Genomic DNA, 13,817 nt, shown 5'->3' on the forward strand with positions numbered 1-13,817 from the left:
GGTGCCCTGTAATCAAAAGATATGGCGTCTGAGGTCTTAAAGGCCTGAAGGGTAAGCAAGCGGCCATGTAGCTCAGAAACAACAGAGCCCACATGGAATAAGCATACCAGCCTGTGCGATCACGAGGTATCAAAGGGATCAGGCATCACCAGCACAAAAAAAATCTCATTGTGAATGAGCAGGGAATGCTGGGTAGAGCCAAGGCCCATTTGCAGTACACTGGATATTCCCTTAAGTAAGGTCTTGGGGAAGAGGCAAACCTACACAGGGTACTAGACAGCTACGGTGAAACACAACTTTCCTCTAGCTCCTCAATGCTTCCTCTCCCCTCACTATCAAGATCCCAATTTTTTTTAACTTCTGGCAAAGACTTATGGTTCCTGAATACACGAAAGCACTGATGCGCATCTATTTCACAGCACAGCTGTCTTCCCAGAGGTGATCTGGACCCTAGTAAGATCACCCCATTTTGGTGGCTCAAAGCAAGTGGGCTTACAAACTTTCATTTTTCCCACTTTCCATAGTTTCCCCAGAAAACAACCGAGTAAAGGGTGGCTTTGTCTGACCTCTGGATAGACAAGGAAGAAGAATTACCATGAGGGCAAGGTCAAACAAATAGCTACTCTCCATCTTAAGATGAGTTTTTCAATTACCCCACTGCTAGGTATCCTATTTGTGACTCTGGCTCTCGTAGACAAACAGGGGCACAGAAACTCATGTCTAAGTGAGACTCATATAAAAAGGTTAAGTGTTCATTAAGCAGACATCCGAAAGCACTGTGGTCCAAACCCACAAGTCCGACATTAACCCATTAACCCACAAGTGTAACACACATTCCAATGTCCTCCTCCATCTTTCAAAACAGACGACAAGATGCTGGCTGAAGGAGGAGAGCAGAGGCAGTGAATGTGTAAGCAGAGCAGCGTGGGCAGTGGATATGTCATCATATCTCTACACGGCTACTCCAACAGCCCGGGTTTCCTCTGGGTAGGTCCATGTGTCTTCGGCTCAGGACGTCTTGCCGGAAAGGAGCCTTGACAGCTAAAGCAGGGAACAAGCTGAGGAAGCTGCATCCTGCACCCATGTTCAGAAATGAAGAGACCCAACTAGAATGGCAATGCTCAAGGAGCCATTGATCACTCCGCGCTTCATTTAACCGCACGTGTGTGTATCGCCCAGGTTGGCACAATCCACGAATTAAAATCACATTTGCGAACCTGGCACCCGTTCAAAATTCTTTAACCACAACATGGAATTAAGTAACATCAGGACCTTATTTCTAAAACTTATGGAATGTTCCCCCACTCAGAAAGTTTGTAAGGCAACTACTCTGTGCCATTATACTCCAAATTTTAGATATTCACTTTATCTATGGCCAACTAATATAAAAACAGTGCTCAGAGGAAACAATCATTGCTCGCCATGAAGAAATCTTCATTCCAATATGAACCATTCAAAGTCTGTGTCCATTGGCAAAATCAAAGCCGGACAGGCCGTGCATAAACTCAGCACTCTTAGGCACCAGTTCACAGTCTCCAATATCATCCTCTTGTGGGCTTGGAGTCGACCAGTGCCGGCTACCTCGCTCAGCCTTCATGGGATATCCACCGGTCACCTTGCTTGTAGACCATGGGCTCTCGCCACTATTCAACAAGTTGGGCTCCTGGTACGACGTGATGAACTTTACTTGAGTCACCCTCGTGTTCTCCTTTTCAGGTAAACCAAATCCACAGGTATCCATGCCCATACGCAAGCAGTCCTTTTATTGCTGCATTTCTCCGACCTCCACACCATATGTAGATCCACGTGGACAACCAGCAAGCAATTCAGCCTGCTCACAGGCTCTCTTTAACACACAGTCCCAGGGATATGTTTTCTCCCTACTCCAAGATTTTTTTTAACTTCTGGCAAAAGCTTATGGTTCCAGAGTACACGAAAGCACTGGTGGGCATCTATTTCACTGCAAACTTTCTTCCCAGAGGTGGTCTAAACCCAGCTAAAGATCACCCCATTTTGGTGGCTCAAAGCAAGTGGGCTTACAAACTTTCATTTTTCCCCCTTCCCATAGTTACCCCAGTAAACAACCGAGCAAAGGGTGGCTTGGTCTGACCCCTGGATAGACAAGGAAGAAGAATTACCATGAGGGCAAGGTCAAACAAATAGCTACTCTCCATCTTAAGATGAGTTTTTCCATTGCCCCACTGCTAGGTATCCTATTAGTGACTGTGGCTCTCGTAGAGACACAGGGGCACAGAAACTCATGTCTAAGTGAAACTCATATATAAAGGTTAAGTGTTCATCAAGCAGACATCCGAAAGCAGTGTGGTACAAACCCACAAGTCCGACATTAACGCATTAACCCACATGTCTAACACCAATTGCAATGTCCTCCTCCATCTTTCAAAACAGACGACATGTTGCTGGCTGAAGAAGGAGAGCCGAGGCAGTGAATGTGTAAGCAGAGCAGCGTGGGCAGTGGATATGACAGCATATCTCTGCACGGCTACTCCAACAGCCCGGGCTTCCTCTGGGTAGGTCCATGTGTCTTCGGATTAGGGACGTATTGCAGGAAAGGAGCCTTGACAGCTAACGCAGGGAACAAGCTGAGGCAGCTGCACCATGCTCCCAGTTCAGAAATGAAGAGACCCAACTAGAATGGCAATGCTCAAGGAGCCATTGATCACTCCAACCTTCATTTTACCGTACGTGTGTATCGCCCTAGTTGGCACAATCCACGAACTAAAACCACATTTGCGAACCTGGCACCCGTTCAAAATTCTTTAACCACAACATGGAATTAAGTAACATCAGGACCTTAATTCTAAAACTTATGGATTGTTCCCCCACTCAGAAAGTCTGTAAGCCAACTACTCTGTGCCATTATACGCCAAATTTTAGCTATTCACTTTATCTATGGCCCACTAATATAAAAACAGTGCTAAGAGGAAACAATCATTGCTCGCAATGAAGAAATCTTCATTCCAATAGGAACCATTCAAAGTCTGTGACCATCGGCAAAATCAAAGCCGGACAGTCCGTGCATAAGTTCAGCACTCTTAGGCACCAGTTCACAGTCTCCAATATCGTCCTCAGGTGGGTTTCGGGTTGACCCGTGCTGGCTAACTCGCTCAGCCTTCATGGGGTGTCCACCGGTCACCTTGCTTGTAGACCATGGGCTCTCGCCATTATTCAACAAGTTGGGCTCCTGAAGCGACCAGGTGAATTTACTCGAGTCACCCTCGTGTTCTCCTTTTCAGGTAAACCAAATCCACAGGTATCCTTGCCCATATGCAAGTAGTCCTTTTATTGCTGCATTTCTCCGACCTCCACACCACATGTAGATCCACGTGGACACCCAGGAAGCAATTCAGCCTGGTCACAGGCTCTCTTTAACACACAGTCCCAGGGAGATGTTTTCTCCCTACTCCCAGATTTTTTTTTAACTTCTGGCAAAGACTTATGGTTCCTGAGTACACGAAAGCACTGGTGGGCATCCATTTCACTGCATAGCTGTCTTCCCAGAGGTGGTCTAAACCCAGCTAAAGATCACCTCATTTTGGTTTCTCAAAGCAAGTGGGCTTACAAACTTTCATTATTCCCACTGCCCATAGTTTCCCCAGAAAACAACCGAGTAAAGGGTGGCTTTGTCTGACCTCTGGATAGACAAGGAAGAAGAATTACCATGAGGGCAAGGTCAAACAAATAGCTACTCTCCATCTTAAGATGAGTTTTTCCGTTGCCCCACTGCTAGGTATCCTATTTGTGACTCTGGCTCTCGTAGAGAAACAGGGGCACAGAAACTCATGTCTAAGTGAGACTCATATATAAAGGTTAAGTGTTCGTCAAGCAGACATCTGAAAGAAGTGTGGTCCACACCCACAAGTCCGACATTAACCCACATGTCTAACACCAATTGCAATGTCCTCCTCCATCTTTCAAAACAGACGACATGTTGCTGGCTGAAGGAGGAGAGCCGAGGCAGTGAATGTGTAAGCAGACCAGTGTGGGCAGTGAGTATGTCAGCATATCTCTTCACGGCTACCCCAACAGCCCGGGCTTCATCTGGGTAGGTCCATGTGTCTTCGGCTTAGGGACGTATTGCAGGAAAGGAGCCTTGACAGCTAACGCAGGGAACAAGCTGAGGCAGCTGCACCCAGCTCCCAAGTTCAGAAATAAAGAGACCCAACTAGAATGGCAATGCTCAAGGAGCCATTGATCACTCCGCCCTTCATTTAACCGCACGTGTGTATCGCCCAGGTTGGCACAATACACGAACTAAAACTACATTTGCGAACCTGGCACCCATTCAAAATTCTTTAACCACAACATGGAATTAAGTAACATCAGGACCTTAATTCTAAAACTTATTGATTGTTCCCCCACTCAGAAAGTTTGTAAGCCAACTACTCTGTGCCATTATACGCCAAATTTTAGCTATTCACTTTATCTATGGCCCACTAATAAAAAACAGTGCTCAGAGGAAACAATCATTGCTCGCCATGAAGAAATCTTCATTCCAATAGGAACCATTCAAAGTCTGTGACCATCGGCAAAATCAAAGCCGGACAGGCCGTGCATAAAGTCAGCACTCTTAGGCACCAGTTCACAGTCTCCAATATCGTCCTCTGGTGGTCTTCGGGTCGACCCGTGCTGGGTACCTCGCTCAGCTTTCATGGGGTGTCAACCGGTCACCTTGCTTGTATACCATGGGCTCTCGCCATTATTAAACAAGTTGGGCTCCTGAAGCGACCAGGTGAATTTACTCGAGTCACCCTCGTGTTCTCCTTTTCAGGTAAACCAAATCCACAGGTATCCGTGCCCATATGCAAGTAGTTCTTTTATTGCTGCATTTCTCCGACCTCCACACCACATGTAGTTCCACGTGGACACCCAGGAAGCAATTCAGCCTGCTCAAAGGCTCTCTTTAACACACAGTCCCAGGGAGATGTTTTCTCCCTACTCCCAGATTTTTTTTTAAATTCTGGCAAAGACTTATGTTTCCTGAGTACACGAAAGCATTGGTGGGCATCCATTTTACTGCATAGCTGTCTTCCCAGAGGTGGTCTAAACCCAGCTAAAGATCACCCCATTTTGGTGGTCAGAGCAAGTGGGCTTACAAACTTTCATTATTCCCACTGCCCATAGTTTCCCCAGAAAACAACCGAGTAAAGGGTGGCTTGCTCTGACCTCTGGATAGACAAGGAAGAAGAATTACCATGAGGGCAAGGTCAAACAAATAGCTACTCTCCATCTTACGATGAGTATTTCCATTGCCCCACTGCTAGGTATCCTATTTGTCACTCTGGCTCTCGTAGAGAAACAGGGGCACAGAAACTCATGTCTAAGTGAGACTCATATATAAAGGTTAAGTGTTCATCAAGCAGACATCTGAAAGAAGTGTGGTTCAAACCCACAAGTCCGACATTAACCCATTAACCCACATGTCTAACACCAATTGCAATGTCCTCATCCTCCTTTCAAAACAGACGACATGTTGCCGGCTGAAGGAGGAGAGCCGAGGCAGTGAATGTCTAAGCAGAGCAGCGTGGGCAGTGGATATGTCAGCATATCTCTGCACGGCTACTCCAATAGCCCGGGCTTCCTCTGGGTAGGTCCATGTGTCTTCGGCTTAGGGACGTATTGCAGGAAAGGAGCCTTGACAGCTAACGCAGGGAACAAGCTGAGGCAGCTGCACCATGCTCCCAGTTCAGAAATGAAGAGACCCAACTAGAATGGCAATGCTCAAGGAGCCATTGATCACTCCGCCCTTCATTTAACCGCACTTGTGTATCGCCCAGGTTGGCACAATCCACGAACTAAAACTACATTAGCGAACCTGGCACCCGTTCAAAATTCTTTAATCACAACATGGAATTAAGTAACATCAGGACCTTAATTCTAAAACTTATGGATTGTTCCACCACTCAGAAAGTTTGTAAGCCAACTACTCTGTGCCATTATACGCCAAATTTTAGATATTCACTTAATCTATGGCCCACTAATATAAAAACAGTGCTCAGAGGAAACAATCATTGCTCGCCATGAAGAAATCTTCATTCCAATAGGAACCATTCAAAGTCTGTGACCTTCGGCAAAATCAAAGCCAGACAGGCCGTGCATAACGTCAGCACTCTTAGGCACCAGTTCACAGTCTCCAATATCTTCCTCTGGTGGGCTTCGGGTCGACCCGTGCTGGGTACCTCGCTCAGCTTTCATGGGGTGTCAACCGGTCACCTTGCTTGTATACCATGGGCTCTCGCCATTATTCAACAAGTTGGGCTCCTGAAGCGACCAGGTGAATTTACTCGAGTCACCCTCGTGTTCTCCTTTTCAGGTAAACCAAATCCACAGGTATCCGTGCCCATATGCAAGTAGTCCTTTTATTGCTGCATTTCTCCGACCTCCACACCACATGTAGTTCCACGTGTACACCCAGGAAGCAATTCAGCCTGCTCACAGGCTCTCTTTAACACACAGTCCCAGGGAGATGTTTTCTCCCTACTCCCAGATTTTTTTTTAACTTCTGGCAAAGACTTATGGTTCCTGAGTACACGAAAGCACTGGTGGGCATCCATTTTACTGCATAGCTGTCTTCCCAGAGGTGGTCTAAACCCAGCTAAAGATCACCCCATTTTGGTGTTCAGAGCAAGTGGGCTTACAAACTTTCATTATTCCCACTGCCCATAGTTTCCCCAGAAAACAACCGAGTAAAGGGTGGCTTGGTCTGACCTCTGGATAGACAAGGAAGAAGAATTACCATGAGGGCAAGGTCAAACAAATAGCTACTCTCCATCTTAGAATGAGTTTTTCCATTGCCCCACTGCTAGGTATCCTATTTGTCACTCTGGCTCTCGTAGAGAAACAGGGGCACAGAAACTCATGTCTAAGTGAGACTCATATATAAAGGCTAAGTGTTCATCAAGCAGACATCTGAAAGAAGTGTGGTTCAAACCCACAAGTCCGACATTAACCCATTAACCCACATGTCTAACACCAATTGCAATGTCCTCCTCCTCCTTTCAAAACAGACGACATGTTGCCGGCTGAAGGAGGAGAGCCGAGGCAGTGAATGTGTAAGCAGAGCAGTGTGGGCAGTGAATATGTCAGCATATCTCTGCACGGCTACTCCAACAGCCCAGGCTTCCTCTGGGTAGGTCCATGTGTCTTCGGCTTAGGGACGTATTGCAGGAAAGAGCCTTGACAGCTTGCGCAGGGAACAAGCTGAGGCAGCTGCACCCAGCTCCCAAGTTCAGAAATAAAGAGACCCAACTAGAATGGCAATGCTCAAGGAGCCATTGATCACTCCGCCCTTAATTTAACCGCACTTGTGTATCGCCCAGGTTGGCACAATCCACGAACTAAAACTACATTAGCGAACCTGGCACCCGTTCAAAATTCTTTAACCACAACATGGAATTAAGTAACATCAGGACCTTAATTCTAAAACTTATGGATTGTTCCCCCACTCAGAAAGTTTGTAAGCCAACTACTCTGTGCCATTATACGCCAAATTTTAGCTATTCACTTTATCTATGGCCCACTAATATAAAAACAGTGCTAAGAGGGAACAATCATTGCTCGCCATGAAGAAATCTTCATTCCAATAGGAACCTTTCAATGTCTGTGTCAATCCGCAAAATCAAAGCCGGACATGCCGTGCATGAAGTCAGCACTCTTAAGCGCCAGTACGTAGTCTCCAATATCGTCCCCTGGTGTGCTTCAGGTCGACCCGTGCCGGGGACCTCGCTCAGCCTTCACGGGGTATCCACCGGTCACCTTGCTGAAGGCCATGGGCTCTCGCCACTATTCAAAAAGCCTGGGGTACTGTTGCGACGTGGTGAACTTTACTCGAATCACCCTCGTTTCTCCTTTTCTGGTAAACCAAATCCATAGGTATCCATGCACATACGCAAGCAGTCCTTTTATTGCTGCATTTCGCCGACCTCCACACCATATGTAGATCCACGTGGACACCCAGCAAGCAATTCAGCCTGCTCACAGGCTCTCTTTAACACACAGTCCCAGGGAGATGTTTTCTCCCTACTCCCAGATTTTTTTTTAACTTCTGGCAAAGACTTATGGTTCTAGAGTACAGGAAAGCACTGGTGGGCATCTATTTCACTGCATAGCTTTCTTCCCAGAGGTGATCTAAACCCAGCTAAAGATCACCCCATTTTGATGGCTCAAAGCAAGTGGGCTTACAACGTTCATTTTTTAACCTTCCCATAGATTCCCCAGAAAACAACCGAATAAAGGGTGGCTTTGTCTGACCTCTGGATAGACAAGAAAGAAGAATTACCATGAGTGCAAAGTCAAGCAAATAGCTACTCTCCATCTTAAGATTAGTTTTTCCATTGCCCCACTGCTAGGTATCCTATTTGTGACTCTGGCTCTCGTAGAGAAACAGGGCCACAGAAACTCATGTCTAAGTGAGACTCATATATAAAGGTTAAGTGTTCATCAAGCAGACATCCGAAAGCAGTGTGGTTCAAAACCACAAGTCCGACATTAACCCATTAACCCACATGTCTAACACCAATTGCAATGTCCTCCTCCATCTTTCAAAACAGACGACATGTTGCTGGCTGAAGGAGGAGAGCCGTGGCAGTGAATGTGTAACAGAGCAGCGTGGGCAGTGGGTATGTCAGCATAACTCTGCACGGCTACTCCAACAGCCGGAGCTTCCTCTGGGTAGGTCCATGTGTCTTCGGCTTAGGGACGTATTGCAGGAAAGGATCCTTGATAGCTAAAGCAGGGATCAAGCTGAGGCAGCTGCACCCTGCTCCCAAGTTCAGAAATGAAGAGACTCAACTAGAATGGCAATGCTCAAGGATCCATTGATCACTCCGCCCTTCATTTAAACACACGTGTGTATCGCCCAGGTTGCCACAATACACGAACTGAATCCACATTTGCGAACCTGGAACCCGTTCAAAATTCTTTAACCCAAACATGGAATTAAGTAACATCAGGACCTTAATAATAAAACTTATGGAATATTCCCCGACTCGGTATGTTTGTAAGCCAACTACTCTGTGCATTTATACCCCAAATTTTACCTATCCAATTTATCTGTGACCCACTAATATAAAACCAGTGCTCAGAGGAAACAATCATTGCTCGCTATGACGAAACTTCATTGCAATAGGAACATTTCAAAGTCTGTACCCATGGGCAAAGTCAAGGCCGGACAGGCCGTGCATACAGTCAGCACTCTTAGGCACCAGTTCACAGTACCCAATATTGCCCTCTGGTGGGCTTCGGTTCGACCCGTGCAGGCTACCTCACTCAGCCTTCATGGGGTGTCCACCGGTCACCTTGCTTGTAGACCATGGGCTCTCGCCACTATTCAACAAGTTGGGCTCCAGATGCGACGTGGATAACTTTACTCGAGTCACCCTTGTGTTCTCCTTTTCAGGTAAACTAAATCCACAGGTATCCGTGCCCATATGCAAGCAGTCCTTTTATTGCTGCATTTCTCCGACCTCCACACCATATGTAGATCCACGTGGACACCCAGGAAGCAATTCAGCCTGCTCACAGGCTCTCTTTAACACACAGTCCCTGGGAGATGTTTTCTCCCTACTCCCAGATATTTTTTAACTTCTGGCAAAGACTTATGGTTCCAGAGTACAGGAAAACACTGGTGGGCATCAATTTCACTGCATAGCTGTCTTCCCAGAGGTGGTCTAAACCCAGCTAAAGATCACGCCATTTTGGTGGCTCAAAGCAAGTGGGCTTGCAAACTTTCAACTTTCCCACTTCCCATAGTTTCTCCAGAAAACAACCGAGTAAAGGGTGGCTTTGTCTGACATCTGGATAGACAAGGAAGAAGAATTACCATGAGGGCAAGGTCAAACAAATAGCTACTCTCCATCTTAAGATGAGTTTTTCCATTGCCCCACTGCTAGGTATCCTATTTGTGACTCTGGCTCTCATAGACAAACAGGGGCACAGAAACTCATGTCAAAGTGAGACTCATATATCAAGGTTAAGTGTTCATCAAGCAGACATCTGAAAGCAGTGTGGTCCAAACCCACAAGTCCAACATTAACCCATTAACCCACATGTCTAACACCAATTGCAGTTTCCTCCTCCATCTTTCAAAACAGATGACATGTTGCTGGCTGAAGGAGGAGAGCAGAGGCAGTGAATGTGTAAGCAGAGCAGCGTGGGCAGTGGATATGTCAGTATATCTCTGCACAGCTACTCCAACAGCCCGGGCTTCCTCTGGGTATGTCCATGTGTCTTCGGCTTAGGGACGTATTGCAGGAAAGGAGCCTTGACAGCTAAAGCAGGGAACAAGGTGAGGCAGCTGCACCCTGCTCCCAAGGTCAGAAATGAAGAGACCCAACTAGAATGGCAATGCTCAAGGAGCCATTGATCACTCCGCCTTTCATTTAACCGCACATGTGTAACCCCCAGGTTGGCACAATCCACATACTAAATCCACATTTGCGAACCTGGCCCCCCTTCAAAATTCTTTAAACACAACATGGAATTAAGTAACATCAGGACCTTAATTCTAAAACTTATGGAATGTTCCCCCACTCAGAAAGTTTGTAAGCCAACTACTCTGTGCCATTATACGCCAAATTTTAGCTATTCACTTTATATGGCCCACTAATATAAAAACAGTGCTCAGAGGAAACAATCATTGCTCGCCATGAAGAAATCTTCTTTCCAATAGGAACCATTCAAAGTCTGTGTCCATCGGCAAAATCAAAGCCGGACAGGCCGTGCATAAACTCAGCACTCTTAGGCACCAGTTCACAGTCCCCAATATTGCCCTCTGGTGGGCTTCGGGTCGAACCGTGCAGGCTACCTCGCTCAGCCTTCATGGGGTGTCCACCGGTCACCATGCTTGTAGACCATGGGCTCTCGCCACTATTCAACAAGTTGGGCTCCTGATGCGACGTGGTGAACTTTACTCGAGTCACCCTCGTGTTCTCCTTTTCCGGTAAACCAAATCCACAGGTATCCGTGCCCATATGCAAGCAGTCCTTTTATTGCTGCATTTCTCCGACCTCCACACCACATGTAGTTCCACGTGGACACCCAGGAAACAATTCAGCCTGCTCACAGGCTCTCTTTAATACACAGTCCCAGGGAGATGTTTTCTCCCTACTCCCAGATTTTTTTTTAACTTCTGGCAAAGACTTATGGTTCCGGAGTACAGGAAAGCAATGGTGGGCAACAATTTCACTGCATAGCTGTCTTCCCAGAGGTGGTCAAACCCAGCTAAAGATCACCCCATTTTGGTGGTCAAAGCAAGTGGGCTTACAAACTTTCATTATTCCCCCTGCCCGTAGTTTCCCCAGAAAACAACCGAGTAAATGGTGGCTTTGTCTGACCTCTGGATAGACAAGAAAGAAGAATTACCATGAGTGCAAAGTCAAACAAATAGCTACTCTCCATCTTAAGATGAGTTTTTCCATTGCCCCACTGCTAGGTATCCTATTTGTGACTCTGGCTCTCGTAGAGAAACAGGGCCACAGAAACTCATGTCTAACTGAGACTCATATATAAAGGTTAAGTGTTCATCAAGCAGATTTCCGAAAGCAGTGTGGTTCAAACCCACAAGTCCGACATTAACATATTAACCCACATGTCTAACACCAATTGCAATGTCCTCCTCCATCTTTCAAAACAGACGACATGTTGCTGGCTGAAGGAGGAGAGCCGTGGCAGTGAATGTGTAACAGAGCAGCGTGGGCAGTGGGTATGTCAGCATAACTCTGCACGGCTACTCCAACAGCCGGAGCTTCCTCTGGGTAGGTCCATGTGTCTTCGGCTTAGGGACGTATTGCAGGAAAGGATCCTTGATAGCTAAAGCAGGGATCAAGCTGAGGCAGCTGCACCCTGCTCCCAAGTTCAGAAATGAAGAGACTCAACTAGAATGGCAATGCTCAAGGATCCATTGATCACTCCGCCCTTCATTTAAACGCACGTGTGTATCGCCCAGGTTGCCACAATCCAGGAACTGAATCCACATTTGCGAACCTGGCATCCATTCAAAATTCTTTAACCCAAACATGGAATTAAGTAACATCAGGACCTTAATACTAAAACTTATGGAATATTCCCCGACTCGGTATGTTTGTAAGCCAACTACTCTGTCCATTTATACCCCAAATTTTACCTATCCAATTTATCTGTGACCCACTAATATAAAACCAGTGCTCAGAGGAAACAATCATTGCTCGCTATGAAGAAATCTTCATTGCAATAGGAACATTTCAAAGTCTGTGCCCATGGGCAAAATCAAAGCCGGACAGGCCGTGCATACAGTCAGCACTCTTAGGCACCAGTTCACAGTCCCCAATATTGCCCTCTGGTGGGCTTCGGTTCGACACGTGCAGGCTACCTCACTCAGCCTTCATGGGGTGTCCACCGGTCACCTTGCTTGTAGACCATGGGCTCTCGCCACTATTCAACAAGTTGGGCTCCTGATGCGACGTGGTGAATTTTACTCGAGTCACCCTCGTGTTCTCCTTTTCAGGTAAACCAAATCCACAGGTATCCGTGCCCATATGCAAGCAGTCCTTTTATTGCTGCAGTTCTCTGACCTCCACACCACATGTAGTTCCACGTGGACACCCAGGAAGCAATTCAGCCTGCTCACAGGCTCTCTTTAACACACAGTCCCAGGGAGATGTTTTCTTCCTACTCCCAGATTTTTTTTTTAACTTCTGGCAAAGACTTAAGGTTCCAGAGTACAGGAAAGCACTGGTGGGCATCAATTTCACTGCATAGCTGTCTTCCCAGAGGTGGTCTAAACCCAGCTAAAGATCACCCCATTTTGGTGGCTCAAAGCAAGTGGGCTTACAAACTTTTATTTTCACCACTTCCCATAGATTCCCCAGAAAGCAACCGAGTAAAGGGCGGCTTTGTCTGACCTCGGGATAGACAAGGAAGAAGAATTACCATGAGGGCTAGGTCAAACAAATAGCTACTCTCCATCTTGAGATGAGTTTTTCCATTGCCCCACTGCTAGGTAACCTATTTGTTACTCTGACTCTCGTAGACAAACAGGGGCACAGAAACTCATGTCTAAGTGAGACTCATATATCAAGGTTAAGTGTTCATCAAGCAGACATCCGAAAGCAGTGTGGTCCAAAACCACAAGTCCGACATTAACCCATTAACCCACATGTCTAACACCAATTGTAGTGTCCTCCTCCATCTTTCAAAACAGACGACATGTTGCTGGCTGAAGGAGGAGAGCAGAGGCAGTGAATGTGTAAGCGAACAGCGTGGGCAGTGGATATGTCCGTATATCTCTGCACGGCTACTCAAACAGCCCGGGCTTCCTCTGGGTATGTCCATGTGTCTTCGACTCAGGGACGTATTGCAGGAAAGGAGCCTTGACAGCTAAAACAGGGAACAATGTGAGGCACCTGCACCCTGCTCCCAAGTTCAGAAATAAAGAGACCCAACTAGAATGGCAATGCTCAAGGAGACATTGATCACTCTGCCCTTCATTTAACCGCACATGTGTATCGCCCAGGTTGGCACAATCCACATACTAAATCCACATTTGAGAACCTGGCCCCCCTTCAAAATTCTTTAAACCCAACATGGAATTAAGTAACATCAGGACCTTAATTCTAAAACTTATGGAATGTTCCCCCACTCAGAAAGTTTGTAAGCCAACTACTCTGTGCCATTATACGCCAAATTTTAGCTATTCACTTTATCTATGGCCCACTAATATAAAAACCGTGCTCAGAGGAAACAATCATTGCTCGCCATGAAGAAATCTTCATTCCAATAGGAACCATTCAAAGTCTGTGTCCATCGGCAAAATCAAAGCC

The sequence above is a fragment of the Tenrec ecaudatus genome, chromosome 12 (genome assembly GCF_050624435.1).
Source record: "Tenrec ecaudatus isolate mTenEca1 chromosome 12, mTenEca1.hap1, whole genome shotgun sequence".
NCBI classification, from domain to species: Eukaryota; Metazoa; Chordata; class Mammalia; order Afrosoricida; family Tenrecidae; genus Tenrec; species Tenrec ecaudatus.